This window comes from Cetorhinus maximus, chromosome 16, assembly GCF_964194155.1.
Source record: "Cetorhinus maximus chromosome 16, sCetMax3.hap1.1, whole genome shotgun sequence".
NCBI lineage: Eukaryota > Metazoa > Chordata > Chondrichthyes > Lamniformes > Cetorhinidae > Cetorhinus > Cetorhinus maximus.
The window spans coordinates 100,290,675-100,304,733 of record NC_135894.1 but is presented as its reverse complement, the minus strand read 5'-3'; positions in this window follow the sequence as shown (position 1 = coordinate 100,304,733).

Sequence of the window (14,059 nt, the reverse complement as noted above, 5' to 3'; positions counted from 1 at the left end):
GATCAGATCTATGCTCTGCAGTCCTGCCACATCCAGTCATGAATGGAGGTGGACAATTAAACAACTCACTGGAGGAGGAGACTCCACAAATATCCCCATCCTCAATGATGGAGGAGCACAGCACAGCAGTGAAAAAGATAAGGCTGTAGCATTCGCAACAATCTTCAGCCAGAAGTGTCGAGTGGATGATCCATCTCAGCCTCTTCTGGAGGTTCCCAGCATCACAGATGCCAGTCTTCAGCCAATTCGATTCACTCCACGTGATATCAAGAAATGGCTGAAGGCACTGGATACTGCAAAGGCTATGGGCCCTGACAATAGCCCAGCAATAATGCTGAAGACTTGTGCTCCAGAGCTTGCTGCGTCCCTAGCCAAGCTGTTCCAGTACAGCTACAGCACTGGCATCTACCCGGCTATGTGGAAAATTGCCCAGGTATGTCCTGTACATAAAAAGCAGGACAAATCCAACCCAGTCAATTACCGCCCCATCAGTCTACTCTCCATCATTAGTAAAGTAATGGAAGGGGTCATCAACAGTGCTATCAAGCAGCACTTGCTTAGCAATAACCTGCTCACTGAAGCCCAGTTTGGGTTCCGCCAGGGCCACTCAGCTCCTGACCTCGTTACAGCCTTGGTTCAAACATGGACAAAAGAGCTGAACTCCCGAGGTGTGGTGAGAGTGACTGTCCTTGACATCAAGGCAGCATTTGACCGAGTGTGGCATCAAGGAGCCCTAGCAAAACTAGAGTTAATGGGAATGGCTTCATCAATGACCTTCCTTCCATCATAAGGTCAGAAGTGAGTATGTTCGCTGATGTTTGCACAATGTTCAGCACCATTCATGAATCCTCAGATACTGAAGCAGTCCATGTCCAAATGCAGCAAGACCTGGACAATATCCAGGCTTGGGCTGACAAGTGGCAAGTAACATTCGTGCCACACAAGTGTCAAGCAATGACCATCTCCAACAAAAGAGAATCCAACCATCGTCCCTTGATATTCAATGGCATTACCATCACTGAATTTCCCACTATCAACATCCTCGGGATTACCATTGACCAGAAACTGAACTGGACTAGCCATATAAATACTGTGGCTACAAGAGCAGGTCAGAGGCTAGGAATTGTGCGACAAGTAACTCACCTCCTGACTCCCCAAAGCTTGTCCACCATCTACGAGGCACAAGCCAGGAGTGTGATGGAATACTCTCCACTGGCCTGGGTGAGTGCAGCTCCTACAACACTGAAGAAGCTGGACACCGTCCAGGACAAAGTAATCTGCTTGATTGGCACCACATCCACAAACATTCACTCCCTCCACCACCGAAGCACAGTAGCAGCAGTGTGTACCATCTACAAGATGCACTGCAGGAATTCACCTTAGACAGCACCTTCCAAACCCACAACCACTGCCATCTAGAAGGACAAGGGCAGCAGACACATGGGAACACCACCACCTGCAAGTTCCCCTCCAAGTCACTCACCATCCAAACTTGGAAATATATCGCCGTTCCTTCACTGTCACTGGGTCCAAATCCTGGAACTCCCTCCCTAACAGCACTGTGGGTGTACCCACACCACATCGACTGCAATGGTTCAAGAAGGCATCTCATCACCACCTTCTCAAGGGCAACTAGGGATGGGCATTAAATGCTGGCCCAGCCAGGGAAACCCATATCCTGTGAATGAATGTAAAAAAAACCCATAGTGATAGTAGGATGTGCTAAAAAAAAGTATTTGTGGTTTTTGTTATTGATACTTTTAAGGGACTGGATGATTGACACTTTTATTGCCTTGTAGTGAAATGACATTTTTTTAATGTTATGTCCATAAGGCATGAAAGAGATCATAAACTGTTTAAACCAAGCCTTACTTTCTGCTTATTTAAAAATAAAATTATTCCTTGTTTTTGCTGCTACAGGTCACATGACTTGCAAGTTGGCTACAGTTCTGGAAATTTTCAGGATAAAGCGCAACCCTCACCCTTGTGGAATTTCACACCAGTCATTGTGTGGGGCCATTACAATCAATGAAACAAGGGAGCAGCAGACGGTCTGTCTCCCCAGCCTGGACTTATAGCAAAGAGAGAGAGCCATCAAAACTTGTTATATCTGCAGAGGTGTTAATAGCCACCATCTACCTCCTGAGGTGAACAATGAGGTTTGACCAGAGGCATTGGGTGGAATTTTCCCAGATTTGCACTAAGTGCTGTAGCGGGTGGGTAAGACAGAGCCCTACCCGCTGACGAAAATGGTGGGTTTTCACGCTGTATCGCCCCGAGCCCGGCTCATTATTTATTCACTCCCGCGAAACACTCCATTTCCATGGTGGGCGGGCTATCATTTGCCCGCCTGCCACCACCACCCCACTGTTGCATCACGCCAGCCGCCATCTTTAAAAGGCAGCCGCCAGCAAAGCGTTCATCACCACTGGCTCACCACTGCTGCCTGGGAGGCATGGCCAGCAAAGGAAAAAAACACTGCAGAACCCCCCTCCCCCCCACCCCGGCCCCCCCCCCCCCCCCCACCCACCCCCCGCTTCAACGACCGGTCCCTAGAGTGACTGCTGGATGCCACGGAAGCCCTCCAGGATGTGGTCTATCCTCGCTCTAGTCACAGGATGGGTAGCAATGCCACCAGCCCGGTTTGGGGAGGCGGTGGCAGAGGTGGTCAGTGCGATCGCCCTGCAGAGGAGGGCAGCCACCCAGTGCCGCCAAAGGATGAATAATCTCCTCCGTTCCGCCAGGGTAAGTCACTCTTTTCATCACTCCCAACTCACACACTCACAAACCCATCACACATCCACAGGGCCCTCACTCACTGCCAGTGCAAGGGACATCACCTTTCACTCTTTCACACATACCATCATTGTCCTCATCCCGTCCATGGGACCACTCACCACCCACACAGGCCAGGCATACTCATCATCTGGCCCGGCAGGCATCCTGATACACTCTCTCCCTCTCTATCCATGCAGGACAAACTGGCTCACAACAGGAGGGAGAGGTCACAGACAGGTGAAGGGATGCCAGAGATCAAAGCTCTGACAGAATTTGGAAACAGGGCCATCCAGCTGGCTGGCGAGAATCTGGACCGGTCCGGTGCTGAAGGTGAGGTCAGCGCTGCTCTACCAAGTGAAGATCCAACAGTGCAACATGCATCAGACAGCCACGCTGTGAGTGATGTGTCATCTTTCACAGGCCACTGCCATGCACTAATTATCTCTCCTTACTCTCACAGGCACATCTGCCAAACAGCCAATGACCCAGGGCCTCCAAGCAAACTCCGAAGAAACCTCTGAAGAGGAATCTGGAGGCACCCTCCCTGAAGTTCTGTCACACCGTCACCCACATCCTCCACCAGCGCAGAGACACACACCTCGGTGGGACCTAGCTTTAGAGTAGCATCGGGATCACAATCTGGTAAGCGCATCTCACTTTCTGAACCACAGCAGGACTTCCCAGATCCACTCGGAGGACTGCTGGAGGCCAGAACGTTGCTGAGTCTGTGTCAGATGACGAACCCCTGGACTCGGTCATGTCACAGTTGCTGGAGCTGCAAAGGCAAGCTCAGGAACATCAGGAAGGGATGTCCACTGCACTCCTCAGATTGCAAGGCACGATGGAGGAGTCCGTCCGCTTTAGGCTGAGGTGAGAGCGGCGGCATTGCAACACACTGGGGTCAACACTGGCAGGATGGCGGCTGCCATGGAGACCTGGGTCCAGGACGTCACTCCTGCACTGCTGCGTGGGCTTAACTCCATCACTGATGCCTTGGTTGGCGTCCAACAGTGTGTACGCGAGAGGGGTGCTGGGCAGCTCAATCTCACTCCAGCTACCCCTTCCGCTCACGGAGTCAGCCAGGGGTCCTCGGGCACCCATAGGGAGGAGGATCAGCAGGTACCTGCTCCAGGGCCATCGACCCAGGTGACACTGGGAGTGATCGGCCCATCTGACTCCTGTCTTCCTGTGACCTCCGCAGATCCAACTTCACAGGCCAAGGAGGGTGCCACTGCCACACAGCAGGACCCCGAAAGCAGGCCGGGGCCCTCAAGGTCTCAACCCTCCAGAGGACGCCCGCCAAGGTCATCACAGACAGGGTGTCACGGTCAGCAGGCTGCTTCCACCTCCACTGTGGATGTCCGGGGAGCACCAAGATGTATCGGCAGGGTTAGGAAAGTTATGTAAAAGTAATTGCACAGCCTGGGCATGGGTGTTAATCACTTGTACATACTGTTCACTATTGTCAATAAACTCCCAAGAATGTCTCCCTGCCTATGGCTCCTTGTTCTGATGAGCAGTGTTCTTGTCACTCAGATGTGAAACCTTTCTGCACAAGATAAAGGCAGGTGTCTCAGTCCAGGGCCTCTCCCCTGTGCTCTGTGCAGCCTCCAGACCACAGTGATTGTCCAGCCTCACACTCCCTGGAAACATTACTGATGCCTGCACCTCGGCGGTGCTGGTCATTGCTGCCAGAATGTAGTGGGCAGGTGTCACAGAGTTCTCTCATTCTCTCTTTGTGCTCTCAGCACCTTTAAGGTGGGGCTGGCCCCCATCACACCAGCATCTGCGACCAGTGATGCTGTGCACCAGCGAATCACTCTAAAATTGACTTCATAAAGAGAGGGTTTGGGAAACATGCCACAGCATATTTCAAAACTTAAAACACCTCTGCTTATGGACAGACAATGAGGAAAAAATAAAGGAGCTCAGTTTGCCTCTCTCCCCTGTCCGTAACATTTAACATAGTGGAAGGTAATGAATAAATGAATTTTTTTTTAAGCTTTTTTCTTACTCATCTTACTGACACTATTAGATCCATTGGTTCTATGCAGTGTATAGTGGGTCAATGGGCATGAATGAGCCATGGTTTGGCATAAGGGACATGAGGAAATATGGGGGTGCTGAATGGAGTGCCACAGCTAGGCATTGGGATATGAGGAGCCTTGCTGGGGTGGGTAGAGTGTCATTGCTTGACATTGGTGGCATGGGGGGCCATGGGAAGTGGGTGGAGTTCCATAGCTTGGCATAAAGTTATAGAGTCATTGAGTTATACAGCACAGAAACAAGCCCTTTGGCCCATCGTGTCCATGCCGGCCATCAAGCCCCTATCTATCCTAATCCCATTTTCCAGCACTTGGCCCGTAGTCCTGTATGCTATGGTGTTTCAAGTGCTCACCTAAATACTCCTTAAATGTTGTAAGGCTATGGGGCATGAGGGCCCATGGGGATTGGCCGGGGGCCTTACCTTGGCATAGGATGCATGGGGAGGACTTGTTGAACTTACCTTTGAAAAGATCCCCTCATGCAGACTGGGGTTCATGCTCCTCTGAACGGCCCCGAACCACGAATTGTAAAAACCTGACCTTACTCCTTGAAAATTGCAGAGGAGTAGGACATGCCTATCCCTGCAATGGAGCCAGGCAGGTGAGGAGTGCCGGGTGCGAGGTTTGTACAGGGACCAAGCCTGCACCCTTTAAAGACACCCCTGGAAATCAGACAGCCTGGGAATGTGGTTGGAAATCGGGAACTACCCGCCATTTTTAAAGGGCTCCCGAGTCATCCCGACTCAGTGAAAATTCAGCCCATGGCGCCTAGGAATCCATTGACTCTGCGTTTTGAGTAAACTTCGAACAATAGCAGGCATGAATTTCAGAGGTGATATTCGTCTTGGCTTGTCCATTCCAGGGGGAGGCGCCCACCCATCATTATTCAATTCGGAACTTTCTGGAAGCTTGATACCCTGAGTCGAATAAGCAAAAGTCACCTGACACCTTAGCAGCCATCTTAACACTCCATCGGTGTCCAGTTTCAACCAATAAAAGACAGTTCCAGAATCTTCCATACGAGCTTAGCCCATGTGTAAAGCTATGAATATAACATGCCTTTATTGGGCATGACAGGCATTTAGAAAGGGGAGACCATGTGATGAAGGCTTCAGTAATCCCGCTACCTAGAGCTGACCATTCTACCTGGACGAAATGAGCTAATTCAGGTGTAGTGTTCAATTGCTCTGCGTTTGATTATGTTACTCTGTTTACTGTTGATGCTCACTGTGCTTGATTGGTTAAACTTTGGTGTGGACGGAGGGAAAAGTAAACAAAGTTGTAGAAAGACCTGGAAGCCAGAGCTGAAGCATGGAGTAGACATTTTAAAACACTGTAAGTAAAGATCCTGCACACTTCCAAGCTGGTGTGCCATCTCTGCATGGATGCAAGATACAACATCAGCAAAAGCTGGCCAGTGAAACCTAGGTCTATCCTGGTCTGCAGCATGGCAGCGAGGCTGAGAGAAGGCGTTAGCCAAACAACCAATAGAGAGAACCCAGTTTTGGGTTTTGAAAGAGAATTGTACACGAGAGCTTAAAACCACCCAGAGTCTTTCATTTTATAAATCGCTTCAAAAATTTTTTTTGCTACTTTTAATGGTTTTCTTTTACACAAAAGATTCTGTAATCTCTCAGGGTAGAAGCTGGGTTTTAACCTTTAGCAGAAGGAATTTCAGGGTATTGTGTAATGTTTTGGCAAGAGCTACGTTAATGAAGAATGAAACTTTTTTAAAAATTCCCAGCTCCTGGGAGTCCCGAAAACCAGCTTCTTCATATCTCTCTCTCGCCAGCTTGACAGATGCTCTCACAGGCACACAAAGCACCTATAGTTTATGTAGAGCTCGCGTAATTAATTGCACCTTTTGGGGCCAGACACAGACCTCTATTGACTTTCCAGAGAGACCTGTTTCTCTAGGCTCAAATCCAACACAAACCATTAAGAGGAGAGTTGAGCTGATTTAAGTAGAGTGAACAAATCAACTTGCCCCCATCTGAAATATTACCTGTTATGGAATGAGGCAGCACAGAAGGAAGCCATTCAGCCCATCATACCTGCATTAGCTCTATGTATCAGCCGTGGTTGTGCATCACACTTTAATCCTTGGCCCTGAGACAGCAGGACCTGGGTTCCGAGACCTACTCCAGGACATGAGCACAAAAATTTAGGCTGACGCTCCAGTGCAGTGTTGAGAAAGTGCAGCATTATCAGCGGTGCCATACTTGTTAGTTCTAGACCCTGACTGCTCTCTGGAGTGACATAAAAGATCCCACTGCTATTGTTTTGAAGAAGAGCAGGGGGTTTATCCCTGGTCAATATTTATCCCTCAATTACTATAACAGGTTACTTCACAGGATGTGGGTATCACAGGCAAAGCCAGCATTTGTTACCCACCCCTAATTTCCCTTGAACTGAGTGGCTTGCCAGGCCATTTTTGGAGTCACATGTAGGCCAGAGCAGGTAAAGATGGCAGATTTCCTCCCCTAAACACCATTATTAAGATTAACGTTTAATTGCAAATTTATTAATTGAATTTAAATTCCACCAACTGCTACATTCTACCAAAGTACATCATTGACTGTAAAGCGCTTTAAGATGTCCTGAGGTCATGAAATACCCCATAGAGATGCAAGTGTGAGTTAATCCCATTTCCTCACTCTTTCTGCATTGTTCTTCAAATTTCTCCTCATGACATATTTATCCAATTCCCTCTTAAGAGTTAAGAGCAAATCTGCCTCCACTACCCTTGGAGGCAGTACATTCCAGAACACAAAACCCATTGCATTTGATAAAACCCTCCTTTACCTCTGTCTCTGGTTCTTTTGCCTATTATCTTAAGTCTATGTCCTCTGGTAACCTGGTCTTCTGCCAGTAGAATTAATCAAAGAAAGTTAAAAATACCAATTGAAAATTACCATTTTACTTTCATGGCGATGGGAGAGCTTCAGATTTGATGGGCTAAATGGCCTCCTTCTTTGCTGTACTATTGTATGATTAATAATCAGAGAAGTGATGCATGTAATGATCTGCATTTATCTTTTGTTCCCCACTTCATTAGTGATGTTCTCAATGCTATTGAGGGAAAAGCTGCACTTTAATTGCCCTCCCACATGCCCTCCTCCGCTCCCCCCTACCCCCCTTCACCCCTCCCACCCACCCCCACCCCCCACCCCCCTCCTCACCCCCCTCCTCACCCACCCCCACCCCCACCCCACCCCCTGCTATGGTTTCCTGCCTCCTGTGCAGTTTTGGTCTCCCTATTTAAGCAATAATATACTTGTATTGTAGGTGGTACAGATAAAGTTTAATTGATTGGTTCTTAAAATGAGGGGGTTGTCCAATGATGAAGGACTGAGTAATTTGGCCCCATGTTCTCTGGAGTTTAGCAGAATGAGAGGTGATCTCATTGAGATGTACAAGATTCTGAAGAGGCTTGATAGGGTAGATGCTGCGAGGTTGTTTCCCCTGTCTGGAGAATCAAGAACGTGTTCTCAGGATAAGGGGGTCAATCATTGAGGACTGAGGTGAGGAGCAATTTCTTCACTCAAAGGGTTGTGACTCTTTGGAATTGTCTACCCCAGAGGGTTTTAAAAAAATATTTTACAGAATGTAGGCATCGCTGGCTAGGCCAACCCGAGACCAGGTTGTCTACGCTCCATCATTGAGTATATTTAAGGTTGGGATAGACAGATTTTTGGTCTCTCAGTAAATTTAGGGAGATAGGGATTGGGAGGGGGAGTGGAGTTGAGAAGACCAGCTATGATTGTACTGAATGGTGGAGCAGTCTCAATGGGCTATATGGTCTACTCCTGTTCCTATTTCTTATGTTCTAACTTCTGAAGGTTCAGACTCTTGCTGGAGTAATATATGAAAATATCATAATGGAGAAAACCAACTGGTCCAGACCAACTGGTCATACAGAGTCATGATGCCTTATGCATCACAACAAGGTACTCCCTACCCACCAGAGCTCAGGTAATTGTCTGGAAGAAGAAAACAAAACAGGAGAATGATCTCACTATCCACTCTGACCTTCAATAAAGTGATTAAAAACTAGTCCCCAGACCACGTTGACCATGACTTGTACTACTTGACACCTACCTCTGCTCAGAGAATTCAGGAGGAAGCTCTTTACGCAGAGAGTGGTGAGAGTGTGGAACACGCTACCACCAGGAGGTGAATAGTATAGATACATTTCAGGGGAAGCTGGATAAACACGTGGGGGAGAAAGGGACAGAAGGATATACTAATGGGGTGAGATGAAGATGGGCGGGAGGAGGCTTGTGTGGAGCATAAACACCAGCATGGACCAGCTGAGCTGAATGTCCTGTTTCTGTGCTGGAAATACCGAGTAATACTTTGTAATACCTCTTGTAGGAGGTGATTTCCAACCCAGTCAGAAAACATTGACTACCTCCTGAAGGTGGACTGGTTAATCAGAACAAACTAGACAATTCGACTTGAGACGTTAGCTCTGCTTCTCTCTCCACAGTTGCTGCCAGACCTGCTGAGTTTTTCCAGCATGTTCTGCCTTTATTTCAAACCAAGAAGAAGTTCTATGGATTTCAGCACCATCCCCATTGCCAGTGCCCATGATAGGGGAGCCATTCTGCAGTGGTAAGCCAGACAGTGCGTGTTATTGGCCATCACTTCTTCTGGAGGGGCATCTCAGCTCAGTCTGATTCTGTTCTCACACCAAGGGATCATTTTGCCTTTAGGCAGTTGTTAAGATGGGCAAAATATATCAAAGGTTAGTAAGTAGCTGGAGCGATGTGGCCAATTCTGGGTGGCACACCTTAGGAAGGAGATCAGAGTCTTTTGGAGAGGGTGCAGAGGAGATTGACCAGAATGATACCAGAGATGAGGGACTTCAGTTATGTGGAGAGACTGGAGAAGCTGGGATTGTTCTCCATACAGCAGAGATGGTTAAGAGGAAATGTAATGGAGGTGTTGATAGAGTAAATAAGGAGAAACTGTTTCCAGTGGCAGAAGGGTCATTAACCAGAGGACACAGATTTAAGGTAATTAATAAAAGAACCAGAGAGGAGGTGCCATTTTTTTATGCAGCGAGTTGAAAGGGCCAAGGAAATAGATTCAATAGGAACTTTCAAAAGGGAATCAGATAAATAGTTGATGGAAGAAATTTGCAGAGCTATGAGGAAAGAGACTAATTGGATATCCCTTTGAAAGAGCCAGCAATGGTATGATGGACCAAATGGCCTCCCTTCATGCTGTAAGAAGCAGTGATCCTATATTGGATCGTTCTTCCATTGACTTCAATGGGAATGATAATTGGGAGAGGAGTATAAAAGCAATTTGTGCGACAGCGCCTGTTTCACATTGTTATCCAAAGTTGAAGTGCCCCCAATAACTTTCCAACACGGTTGGGTGGGGTGGGGGGGGAGCGGGGGGCATGTGTGTGTGTTTGGGGGCGGGGAGGTGGGGTGTTGGTGTGGGGCAGGATGGGTTGTGGGTTGGTGGGTATGGTGGGAGGATGGTTACATGACAACAATCAGAAGTGGAAAATCTGACCAAACAATTGATTTATTGTCCACCATCCCTAACCCATGGACACAGGGTTAATCAACGAGTTACACTCTAACCCGTGGACACAGGACATTCTCCCTTTAATCAGCGAGTTACACTTGTATAGTGCCTTTACCATGGTAAACCATTTCAAGTTGCTTCACAGGGACATAATCAGGTTAAGAGTTAACACTGAGCCAATGAAAAGGATATTAGGACAGGTGAGGAAAAGCTTGGTCAAAGGAACATATTTTAAGGAATGACTTAAAGGAGAACAGAGAGGTCAAGAGGCATAGAGGTTTAGCGAAGGGAATTTCAGAGCATAGGGCCTCATCCTGCTGTTGGGATTGATCCTAGACTTGTCTTTTTTACCATAATGTTCCTGAATCCTACTGCACCTATCATCACGCTTTAACTTGAAGCAGCACTTGTGATGAACCCTCCATATTTCATTAAGTTTATTATGTCCCCTTTTACTTATTTCCAATTGTTCTTTCTTCAGACAGATAAAAGTGATGAAAATAATAACTTGCAGAGCTATAGGCAGGATGGGCTGAATGGCCTCCTTCTGACCTGTGATTAGGTATCGCCGGAGATCCTGCTTCATCGAGCACCAGGCCCCACCGTTAAGAGATTTTTTTCTTGTGTTCCTCCTGGGAAATTACACAAATACAATACATCTTAATCAAAGACTTCATTCTCCCTCTCCTTTGTTTTTAATTTCTTGACTCAAATTTTGACCCTGAGACCCTTAGACTTATTTGGCAGAATCAGTCGACAATTTGGGCTGTGAGGCCTCAGTTGTGCTTGATGTTGAGGGCAAGAAATCCCAGCTGTTACCATTGAGACACACTGCTTCTTTATGTGGTCACTAGTGAGCTCCCAGACTGAGAGGTGAGGAGTAAAGTGATTCCAAGCTATGAAGGGTGCCCCCAGGCAATGTTTTGTCAGACTTGCCAGAGTGCAAAATATTCCATCACTTCAGATATTTTAAGCAAGTACCTCGGAAAAGGGTTCCCACTTTTGGCAGCGACTTTCTCACACCGTTCGGGTTGACAATACTGAGGGCGCACTGCGATGTGGGAGGGCAATACTGAGGGAGTGCCCTACCCTCAGAGGGGCAACACTGAGGGAGTGCTGTGCTGCCAGAGGTTAAGTCCGGGGGGGGGACACTACATTGTCGGAGGGTCAGTACTGGGGGAGTGCTGCGCTGTCAGGAGGGGCCAGTACTGAGGGAGTGGTGCACTGTCAGAGGGGTAGTACTGAGGGAGTGCTACTTTATTGGAGAGGCAGTACTGAGGGAGATCTGCAATGTCTCATTCAAAAGACAGCACTTCCAGCATTGCAACACTGCCTCAGTACTGCACTGGGACTGTTGTCCCAGATTTCCACTACCCTTTGTGTGAAGAAGTGCTTACTGACCTCTCTTAATTTTAAGGTTTGCCCATTTGTTTAGGACTCCTGCACAGGAGGAAATAGTGTTTCTCTTCTATCCTTTAAATCATCTTAAACACCTCAATTGGATCACTGCTAATTCTTATATACTCAGCTGAGTGGTTTAGATAGTATATTAACTTCCTATCCATGTTAATCAAAGTGAGAAGCCAAACATGACCAGCTATTTGTATTTGCAACTCATTCATTTCCCTCTCCACTGCTGGCTGCCAGTGATGCCTCACCACTAACTCAATGGAGATAATGAGTTGCAGCGGGCTATTCAACTGCGAAGTGCATCGTGGCTGAATCCAATACTGTCTTCATGCAGGTGAACCTTCTGAGCCACTGGGGTATTTGTAGACATGGGCTCAGCTTCCACATAGACGCTAACAATATATAGCTTGACTCACCTCCCCACTACCGACCCCTCCATGTCTCTGAGTTGTCAGACTGCTTGTCCAACGTCCAGTCCTGGATGAGCCACAATTTCTTCCAGTTTAACACCGGGCAGATCAAAGTCACGGGCCGGGATTTTCTGGCCCCGTTGTGGGCGAGGCGGCGCCCCAGCCAGAAGTTCATTGACTTGCAGCGGGACCGGAAGATCCCAGCGGCTGGTGGGTGCAGAAAATCTCAGGGTCTTTGCCCCCTACCACAAACCTCCCTGCCTCTCACGCTGTTCACGACCTTGCCATCCTATTTAACCCCGAACTAAGCTTCCAACTCCAAATCTTCCCCATCGCAATAACCTCTTATTTCCCCCTCCATAACATCACCCATCTCCGCCTCTGCCTGGACACATCTGCCCGTGACCCTCCATTATCCGTGCCTTTGTTTCCTCTAATCTTGAATATTTCAACGCTCTCCAGGCTAGCCTCCCACATTCCTTCGGTAAACTTCAGAACTTACCCCTAACTCGCACCAAGTCCCATACACCTGTTCACCTCTGTGTTCGGTTAACATTTCACTATGTCAAAGGTGCTATATAAATGCAAGTTGTTGTTGTTGTCCAGATCCTGAGTTATTATCAGCATATTCCCTCACATTGGCCAATCCTATAAGGCTGGGGATTAACCTCCCGCTCTTCCTCTCACCTCTGCACCCCAGCCGCACACCTCTCACCCGCCCCACCCTCCTTCCTCTGATACCTCCACTCCTAGCCCCACTGAGAATGCCACCACCACAGCCCCCACCGCAACCCCCCTCCCACCCCCCACCCCACACCACCACCGCCACACACCCCAAACTTATCTATCCTCAGCTCTTGGCTCTTCTTTGCTGTGACTGGATGCAGATTGGTGGCCATTCTTGAAGGCAGGACTACCTCCCCAGGCTTTGTGGCGGCCTGCCAGAGCAGGGGAGGGTGTCGGGGTGGTAAACCCCACCACTTGTGAAATCCTGTCCAATGTTCAGTTTGCCTGGCACTTTAAGAACATAAGCACATAAGAAATAGGAGCAGGAGTAGGCCATTCGGCCCCTCAAGCCTGCCCCACCATTCAATAAGATCATGGCTGATCTGCCCCAGGCCTCAGCTCCTCTTTCGTGCCAACACCTCATAGCCCTCAACTCCCCGATATTTCAAAAATCTATCTACCTCCTCCTGAAATACTTTCAGTGATCTAGCCTCCACAACTCTCTGGGGTAGAGAATTCCAGCCATTCACTACCCTCAGAGAAGAAATTCCTTCACACCTCAGTTTTAAATGAGTGTCCTCTTATTCTGTAACTATGTCCCCTAGTTCCAGAATCCCCCACTAATGGAAACATCTCTTCAACATCTACCCTGTCAGCACCCCTCAGAATCTTGTACGTTTCAATAAGATCACCCCTCATGATTCTAAACTCTAATGAATAAAGGCCTAACCTGTTTAGCCGTTCTTGATAAGTCAACCCATTCATCCCAGGAATCAGCCGAGTGAATTTCTTTTGAACAGCCTCCAATGCCAGTATATCCTTTCTTAAATACAGGGACCAAAACTGTACACAGTACTCCAGGTGCAGCCTCACCAACACCCTGTACAGTTGTAAAAAGACTTCCCTATTTTTAAACTCCAACCCCCTAGGTCAAAATTCCATTCGCCTTCTGAATTACTTGCTGCACCTGCATGCTAACTTTTAGTGTTTGATGCATAAGAACACCCAGGTCCCTCTGTGCTGCACTTTTTTGGAGTCTCTCTCCATTTAAATAATAGTCTGCCATTTGATTCTTCCTACCAAAGTCCATGGCCTCAGACTTTCCTACATTAAACTCCATCTGCCAAGTTTTTGCCCACTCAC